The sequence below is a fragment of the Anneissia japonica genome, unplaced genomic scaffold (genome assembly GCF_011630105.1).
Source record: "Anneissia japonica isolate Jap-2015-1 unplaced genomic scaffold, ASM1163010v1 scaffold287965_len1858130_cov191, whole genome shotgun sequence".
In the NCBI taxonomy this organism is placed as follows: Eukaryota; Metazoa; Echinodermata; class Crinoidea; order Comatulida; family Comatulidae; genus Anneissia; species Anneissia japonica.
In genome coordinates, this window is record NW_022748342.1 from 739,844 (window position 1) to 749,755 (window position 9,912).

A 9,912-nucleotide genomic window follows, 5' to 3' on the forward strand; every position below is an offset into this window, starting at 1 on the left:
CCTGGATTCATATATGAACTGGCACATCACTGGGACTGAAACAGACATTTACGAAACAACAACCGTGAATCAACCATAAAGTTAGCCTTTACTGCTGACTAAGAATGTCTTTGCAACAAATGGAATTTGAATTGTCAATGTTGCTTGTTGTTCTTGCTGGATTCTCAACATACCTTACTACATGTAATGCTTGTGCTGATGGAGATGAAGTCACAACACAAGATGATATTTTTATACAGAAACCAACAAGTCAAAAATTCCAACCAACAAAGGAGGTAAGACTGACTTGTGAACTTGCTAATCTTGATAAGAATTCATCAAGTTGGATATATATTGTTAAAGGTAATGAGACAAAAAAACGATCACAATCTAAAATAGTTTCTCTTAAGCTTGCAACCCACAGAGATAACACAAAAGGACCTTACAAATGCTGTCAACTTAATAATGGATTGTGTACATGCTCAACTCCAGCTCAGATGGTACCAAAAGAAGGACATTATCCGAAATGTACAAGCAATGGCAATAGTAGATGTGTATAAGAGACAGGGATAATGAACTTGGTGTTTGAAAGTAAGATTTGATCAAAACAAGGAACTAAACATACAAGTCATTATCATTCTTTGTTCTAAAAATAAAAGGAGGAAACAACTAAAGTAAACTGTTTTAGTAAAAAAAAATAATTTTAATATTACCATAAATTTTGAAAATTTAAAAAATACGGAATTAAATAGGTAACAAAGTCATTATAATTAATTTTTAATTATTGTTGTTATTTACCTGTTTAATTATTATTTGATTTATCAACTCCACTTGTGCAGCCTAAAAAGTTATACTTCTGGAATACACTTCCACTCCGGATCAAGGCTTCATCCTCCACACACGAATTTAAAACTAATCTTAAAACCTTTTTATTTGAAACTTACTTTACATAATTATTTCCTAACTTTTTACACTTACCTTACTTGGGTCAGCGTCGCTGCCTCGGTGGAGCACGGTAGCGGAGCTTGGTGGAAAATATTGGAGCTCAGCATACCACCTTGTGTAGAGTATCTGCGAATACATGGCTACATAGAGAGAGTGACGCTGACCCAAGTACGGCTCATGTAATTTAATTGATTCTGGTCCTTAAACATTGTTTCGTTTGTCGGTCATATTTTTAAATTCTTGTGGAGGGGCGCCACGAGTGTTTTCTTTAAGCGGATGCCGGCGCTTTAAAAGTTTTATTTCAAAACAAAATTTAATGACAAGAAAGATCGACGTTTCTGGTCCATCATGGAACTATTCTCAAGATGGACCCGAAACGTCGATCTTTCTTGTCATTAAATTTTGTTTTGAAATTATATAGTAAGCGTTTCTTCATTATTATTATCATTATTATTATTATTATTATTATTATTATTATTATTATTATTATTATTATTATTATTATTATTATTATTATATAGTATATATATGATTATTATTATAAGTTACTATCGTAAGTTACTATCATATGATTATGTAGGCCTATAATCCTATATTATTTTAAATAATTATTACCTTTAATATTCTCTAGAGACATTAAATTTTAGAAGTAGGTCCTACCATATAATGAGTAGTGTCGACTCATCAGTTATATACAAACTATAACCATATGACTTTTATATTTTGATTTTTCCTCTGTGGTAAGCTGGGATTAGTTTTGTAACGTTAATTATATCTTTTTGTATATCATATAAATGAATAATGTTCATTTTGAAGTTTATATACATTTTTTTAATGTTTAACACGTTGTCTGCCAGCGACGAGTATACCTCACAGTGTGTTGCTGAGGGCGCCAGGAACGAGTATAATCGTCAAAATCGGGGTAACATTCTAGCGTTTATAACTTCTTTGTTATACATTGTAGAACCACAGACTCAACGGCTGGTAGTTCGGGGAAGATACACCTAGACGATAACGTACATATGACGTATGTATGTTTGTTGTGTTATGTTGCCGATAGTACACTCGAGCGGCACAATTGGGGGCGCCCTTTGAAAATATACCAACCCATGCAAAAAACGGACGAGATAACTCGCACTTGGCATAGTCAATAAAACGTTCTATCACAGTGCCGTCGAGAGTATACTTGCCCCCTAATATGTTCCCGCCAATTTATTAGACACATCATTTTGATGACGTATGACTAGATAAAATTTCAAAAAAGTATGTTTGTACATGTAAACTTGTTTTGGCACACGGGAAGGAACCTTAAAAAAAGGTCTGGCAGTCAACGTGTTAAATTATTCGACTACAATTGTAATTTTGAAATGTTGGCCTAATTGTATATTGGCTCGGAGTGACATTAATCACCATTTTAAAGATTTAAACTGCCCTATCCCTTTGTTACAATGCAGTGGCAAGTTAAGTGATGTTCGCACCCTGACAGGCCACTAAATCTAAACCAAGTGTGAACTCATTTATAATAGAGACTGAAATGGCTAAAGTTTGAAGCTTGTTTTATATTATACGGTAACAAAAAAATAATTATAATACAAAAAAAGAAATGTAGTACATGATGATAACAATAATATTTGGTGTTATATGTACAATTATATTTTAATTAGATAATGACCAGATCTATAAAAATAATAATGATGATGATCTCATTGTAATATACTGGAACCCTACAAAAATGAAGCCAATTTCAAAAAGAAATGTGTATTTTTATATTCAAGCACAATTAAATAAAAATGATTATAAAATAGATTGGTGGGAAAAATAATGATAAATTAATATGTGTGCCCATGACTATTGCGATATACATACATTGGTTCAAGGACTGTTACTGTTACCAGTTAACGGTTATAAATCTTTGATAATATCCATTTCAAATGACTACTATAATTGTCATAATGAATAGTTTGCAATGTACTGATGTATGAATGAGATATAAAATTAATGTGGGAGGATTTCTCTAAAGATAAAAAAAAGTTTGAAGCTTGCATAATAAGGGAACGCCTTTGTAATCTAAAATTCAAGATTTCCCTATATGTAACTCTCAGAAAATCGATGCGGAAAAATTGCAATCGTATAATACTTCAAAATTTGACATAAAAAGAATGACGTGGACAGGGAAAGTATGCCGGCTACGCAGACTATCAATCATCATGCACATCTATATTAAGCCTGGGTGAAAGCTAATCAAGACCCTGGTTAAATACGTACAGACCCCGACGGGTAAACTAGCCCAGCCTGATGTTAATTGATAATCTACAATTTCCAACGTTTTTTCCTTCCCGTGTCTACTCTATTATTTGACATTGTATTTAGAAACTGAGTCATCCAACGAGTTAAGTTACCTTCGTACCAGCTACATTCATTCATTTTGTAAAAGAAAAAAAATGAAAATGAAACACTTGAGTAATAACAGAAATTGATAACTGTTATGTTTTAAATATTATATCTCGTATTATTACTTAAGTATTTAGAATTAACACCCATGTGCTCTGATAATTATTTATTTAGTGTATTTTTGTTATCATATAATAAATCTATTAACCTACCGTATTGTATCTAACCGAATTTTGTATATTTGTATCGTACAAGTTTAAATTGGTTTACGTTAGGTTATCAACCTGTACACATTACAATTATAGATTAAAGTTATTAAGTAATTGAAGGGTAGAAGCAACAATTAACACTAGGCCTAACTAATGAATGCTCATGTATAATAATAAGTATGGCATTAGCCTAAATCCTGTGAATCGCAAAAATAATAAGTTAATCTTTTTGTTATTCTATTTTTGAATTAAAATGACGGCATCAAAATAAATATTATATTTACTATCTAATTTATAAAGCATTATCAATATCAATTATATTATGCCTCATTATTACCTCAAATCATCACACAAATTATTTAAATCATAATTTTCCGTGTGTTGTGTTTGGCAGATGTTATCTCATTAGCAAGTTGTATCGAATAATTACACATTTTCCGTTTTGTTTTTACAACTTTTGAATTGATCTTATGTATAAGCAATCGTTGTTTGGATAATTCCAATTAATCGTTTTTAAGGAGTTTCAAATCTTTGCTATTAGTTGATGACGGAAATTAAGACAAAGTATGATAACGGTGGTTTCTGACCGAACGGAAACTAAATTAAGAATGGATAACGAAGTCAATAGGCTAAATTGAATTAAACAATGGAAAACGAGGGGGTAGTCAATGAAGCCGAAATTTTGAACTGTAATTCAACTTGTGAGATATACCTTTCTCACTATCAAAGCTATACTGGGCTGAGCCAATGAAATTTAATAGAGGTTTATTCAAATTGCTCTTATATTGTATATTATTATATAACAATAATATATATAATTGTGATCTGTATAAACAGATATCAACATAATCCAATCGTTAAAATTCGGTGATAACCACTCTGTGACCTACGAGCTGAACCATAAAACTTTGTTTTTATACAGAGAACACCTCCTTTAGGACACCCCAATTCAGGGGACACCCCTATTAAACGGACATCTTTTAACACATACGGCCAACCGCTATTAAGAGGACACCCTATTAAGGGGACAGGGACACTCTCTGAATGGTAAAATAACCCCAAGGGGAAACTTGTATAACAACAACTACAGCAGTTTCAAAATTATAGAGAGAAAAAAAAAAACTTTATATTTTGACACCTTTTGAGCAATAAACAGTAGGCCTAATTTTCTCTTCTGGATCCTTAGAGTGAATCTGTTACTTAGTATAAGTCAACCGTGTCAATTTTTACCCTTAACCATGGAGATTTTTTCTCTGTTTTTCGTGTATTTTCATATAGGATTCTAATACATACCATAACACGCACCCTTAATTTTAAGGCATTACTCTATTCATGCTACATTCATCCAATAGAAAGCTCAATATTAAAAAAAGAAGAGTATTTGGTAATCAACATTGCATTATGAAATAATATTGGGAACATATAAAACTATTGTTGTTTGTTTACTATTACATTTCTGCTGATTTCATATTATTTATAAATTGTATTTGCATTCCAAGTATTGCTATAACTAATTCTTATGTCAATAAAAATAAAATTATAAAGCATGTATGTCATCTTTGTATGAAACAGGCCATAAACCCCATATTAAGGGACAATTTCACGTTTTGGATAGGGGTACCCGTATTTAGGGGGCACCTCTATTAAGGGGACACTTTTTTTGTCCCGAAATCCCCTTAATATGGTTTCTACTGTAGTTGCATGTAATGAAACTGCTGTTCGTAGATTGTTACCGTATTTAAAAGCAGTATTTAAGCCGTTTGTCCATTTTACAGTGTACATTCTTGCCTAGCCTTTGCACGTTAAACACTAGAAAAGAGCAGGAAACTTCCAAATTAAATGAATGTAGCTGGTACGAAAATTGCATAGCTCATTTACTGATGAAGTACTGTATGACTCAGTTTCGAAATGCAATGTTAAATTATGAGTATACAAGGAACGGAAAAAAAAAAGAATACTGAATAATAAATAGGCACAGTATAATAATATAGCCCTACTACCGGTAACAATAATAATTTTTTAAATTAACGACTTTATAATATAACTCTATTAACAATTATTTTATAATAAAATAATAATAATTATAATTATAATTATAATAATGATATTTATAAGAATTATAATGGCTATTGTTTTATTATCAATACTTTCCGTAATTTGCATTTATAAAAAAAAAAAAATAACAATTCAAGAATAAATTCGTCACTAAAAATACATTGTAATAATAATCTTTCTACATACCTTGTCTACTTCTCTTTCTATTGCAAATAGTTGAGTCTCGATTGTTTCGAATAAAATGAGTAAAGTTACAGTCGAATGGACAGTTTTTGAAACCTAAATACACCATAAGTATTTCGTTTATCAAATTATGCTCTGCATGCGTCATAATTTTCCGTCAGATGAGGTGATATCACCAAGGCTCTTATTATCATAATTATTTCACTGTATAGTAGGCCTATTTAAATTATTGTGTTTACGAGACAATTATTGTTATACTAAGTTTCTAGTATTTTTGAACATGTTATTCGATACATTATTGAATTTTAATTTAAATCCATGCAAAAGCTGTCTTTCTTGATAAAACAAGAAATATTCGGCTACATTGGCGGTCCAGATTTGAATCAACCGTCCAGATAAGAATTACGGTTTATCACAAATTACCAGACATGATTCATTCGATGCAAACAAGTCGCGTGCAGTTTTTCAATAGTATGGTTTTAAGTATTTACTTTGATTTATTTCTTCTAGACAGAATGAATATAAATATGATTATAAGGATAATATACTTCTATACTTTAGTGGACAAACACAATTGGTCAGTCTGAGGCTGGTCAGTGTTGAGCTAACGAATTAAAAATGTAATTCAAATTTGAATTCTTTACCTTTAGGCATCAATTTGGTCACTGCTTATTGTTATTGGTTATTGCAATCCTATGTTCAAAGTTCTAGTTGTCTATTGTTAACTTGTGTTATATTTATGGTTATTACTTGCGTGATATTTTATTATATTTTTGTTTTTTTAGTTGATTAGAAATGTATCATTATTTTTGATTTTTGAAGTCTACTCATCTGTATTTTTGACTCAAGAAAACAAATTTTATGTAAGTTTATGATAAATAAATCTAACTTTGAATCTAAAAGCTTACTTTGTAAGCCTATTTTCTATACCAACCAAATAATAGGCCTAGTTAAAATTCAGCCACTAAGATCATCATTGCCAATTAAACTAAACGGGGATATCGTTAAAAGCTTGACAACAATGGTAGGCCTATATAACCATTATGCAGTAGAAGGAAAGAAAAATGGAATAGAGTACGCCTAATACGATGGACAGTCTCGATCTCTGTAATAGCCTACTGAATTTAAAACAGGTCGCAGAGAAGTGCAAAGCATAATGTTTTTGTTTATCTGATGGATTATTTTTTGAACTAAAAGCCTTTTCTTTAAAGAACATCAAAAGGGTCCTTTTTAAACCAATGAATAATGAGCCCTACAATTAATTTAATCTAACCTGGAGGTATAAAAAATCTTTTTTATACCTCCATTTTTTGAAAAATTTAAAACATATTTATACAGGATACACAAAATTTAACGGTCTGTTCATGGTTTTATCGCTATAAAATACCGTACTAAAATAGATAAATTTTGTCTGTTATGTTCAGGTTTCCTCACAATATAGTTTACCCTGGCGAGTGATATAGATCTGTAGTACATACCTGATATAGTTAGGATGAAACAAGAAACAATTATTTACAAAGGTTATGCCATATACTATAGTCATGTTTGTGGTATTTTGAACGTTCGTCAACCTGTAGCATTGCCTTGCCATGTCATCTTTCTATTGTCTGGTCGTGATAAATGAGGTGAATTTTAGGCCATAATTTCTAATGATTATAACAACAGCCAATAGAGTTCGAACAGGACATGACCTTGCACAGGCCTCTTAAGTTTAATAGTACTATAAAAGATAAAACCTGAGGCGAACTTGACACAACAGGAAAGCACTAATATGATATCAATGCCAGAAGTTGATTAATTTCTAATTATCGTAATTTGTGAACCAAATATTTAATATAGTTACAAAAGACAAACATTATCTTAATTGTAAAGACCTGACTGCTGCAAGTATATATTCAAAAATATATGTTATAAGCTATTTAATTTTAAATGGTCACTTCGATTATCTTTTTTTGGGGGGGGGGGCAATTTTTTCAAAGAATAATCTGTCTTTTAATATTAACTATATGGCAATTAATATATGATAAATATTAGGTCATAGTCTTTTGAAATTATGATTAAGAGTGATTATAATTTGAATTTCCTTTATACAAATTTCTACATTGAATATTGTTTACTATACTTTTCACGAAAAACGTGCTAAACATAAAATAACTTCCTGACCAAACCATGACACATTATTTTCTTGTTGCATTTTAGTTACCGTACTGTAGTTGACCAGTGAGCATTCAGTCCTATCATGTACGGTAGGTCTACACTTAACGAACTAAACTTAACGAGCTAAAATATATATTTCGCAGAATATAAGTGTGATGGTAGGTCAACAATGTAAGCCAGTTGTTGAAGGCGAAGTCAGAAGTCATCGGAAGTGGTTTTGAAATTAGAAATAGGACTAAGGATTTGGCCTAACCCCGGTAACTATAATGTCTACTTGGACCTCGGGTATTGTAGAATTTGCACTAAGAAAGTAAATTTGAAGTAATGTATACTTACATCTGCCTACTTATACTTATAAACCCACTTAAACACTGCGTAGCCACTCCCTGGAACAAATCCTGTAACTTCTATCCAACATCAACATATGACCTCACTAGAGTCAGTATCATAAGACAATGATGCAGTTTATGAATAGATTTGAGTATGCCAAAGATTTCCGAATTTACGACTGTAAGCAATAAGATGCCAATAGAGGAGAAATGTATATAATTGCGATTAATCACTGGCGCCCCATTCGCTTAATCCTTCCCTTTTCGTCGTTTTAACCCTAGTAGTTTTGTTTTAATATGAGAATTAATTTTTGTTCTCGTCTTTGCTTTCATGACCCTAAAGGCCAACTCAGACAGCGTCGGCCGACGCAGCCCGAGTACCCGATTTATCGTCGGGGACAGTCTTAAGCCGTCATGAGAAATATTAAACATGTTTAACGCGACTGCTCCCGACGCACACCATCGCGTCTGCGTTAACTCACACAGACCCCGAGGCGACAACAAATCGCGTCGGGCTGCGTCGTACGACGCTGTTTGAGTTGGACCTGGCTTGGTTTTCTTTGGCTATCCCGGTCAAAATAAACCTTTTTACCTCTTCCCAGTTTTAACAACATGGCTTTATATTTATTTTCTTTTTAGTTAGTGTTTTACTCCAAAGTTCTTTTAATTTTCAAACCCTTTCAAACCTTTTCAGATAATTTTTGCACATTTTATTACGATGTTTTTACACTTTTATTCAATTTACATTTATTCTAAATTGTTCTCAACTTAATTCAATTTTGTGACTTTTTTTCTTAAGTTTTTAGAATTTTTTATTTTATTTTTATCGAATAAAACGGTAGTGCCAAGTAACGCACGTGTTTTCGACTGGCTTTACACGTTTTATTTTTTACCGTAGGAACAATATCCTAGGGGCGGGGCTTGTGTTGAGCTCCTTGAAAAAGGGGTATAATATTAATACTATAATATATTGAACTGTTTATTTACTGCGTATCATGTAATACCATTATCTGATTATGTGAAAGAACGTGTCATAAATGAAAAGTAGATACAAGCAAATAAATACATAAATTCCCTAGCTTGGACTCATAGCTAACTAGATCGTTTTCTAAGCCCCACCTCTTAAATATCGGTGGTAAGGCCCGACAAAACAACAGCGTAAAAGTACTTGGCACACTTGTGTTAAGCTCGGTTTCCATAGAATCGCAACGTAAAAATGGGTCCAAATTATGCAACTTCATAAATACAAAATAGGTGCACTTTTTAAAAATGAGTCCAGATTTCTCATATTTAGCCTAAAATGGGTAACATTTTAAGAAAGTGGGTCCAGATTTTTCATAGTTTTGAGTAAAATGGGTCAACTTTTAAGAAAATGGCTCCACATTATTTGAATTTACGCGTAAAGTGGGTCCACCCTGATATTGTCCCTCACTGTTTGAAAATCTTGGCTACGGAATTGTGACCTGTCGCCGATAGGGTAAGCATGGAAACCGAACTTTAGTTTGTGGGACAACGCGTATGTCTTTGAAACAAGCGCGTATCCATAGCCCTGTTCTGATTATTTAGTTAAGTTTGACTTCCACTCCTAATAGGTTGATTGGTGGGGCAACCGACGGTAATCGAGGAGTCTTTGGTTTGAATATCATTGGGGCAATATTTCCCTG

At 32.2% G+C, this 9,912-nt stretch overlaps 1 protein-coding gene across 4 annotated transcripts in view; it reads right to left on the reverse strand.

The window, feature by feature from the left end:
• The window catches only part of LOC117120858, a 20,585-nt gene that overhangs the window by 5,795 nt on the left and 4,878 nt on the right, over window positions 1-9,912 (reverse strand). The window contains exon 1 of one of the 4 annotated variants that reach the window (XM_033265952.1): window positions 8,256-8,537. The exons of 1 other annotated variant lie outside the window; for it this stretch is intronic. The gene's annotated coding sequence lies outside the window, so the exon portion shown is untranslated. Of the gene's footprint in view, window positions 1-5,765; window positions 5,845-7,240; window positions 7,379-8,255; window positions 8,538-9,912 lie in introns of those variants that run through there. 2 more of the 4 variants (XM_033265950.1, XM_033265953.1) reach the window with 2 other exon arrangements.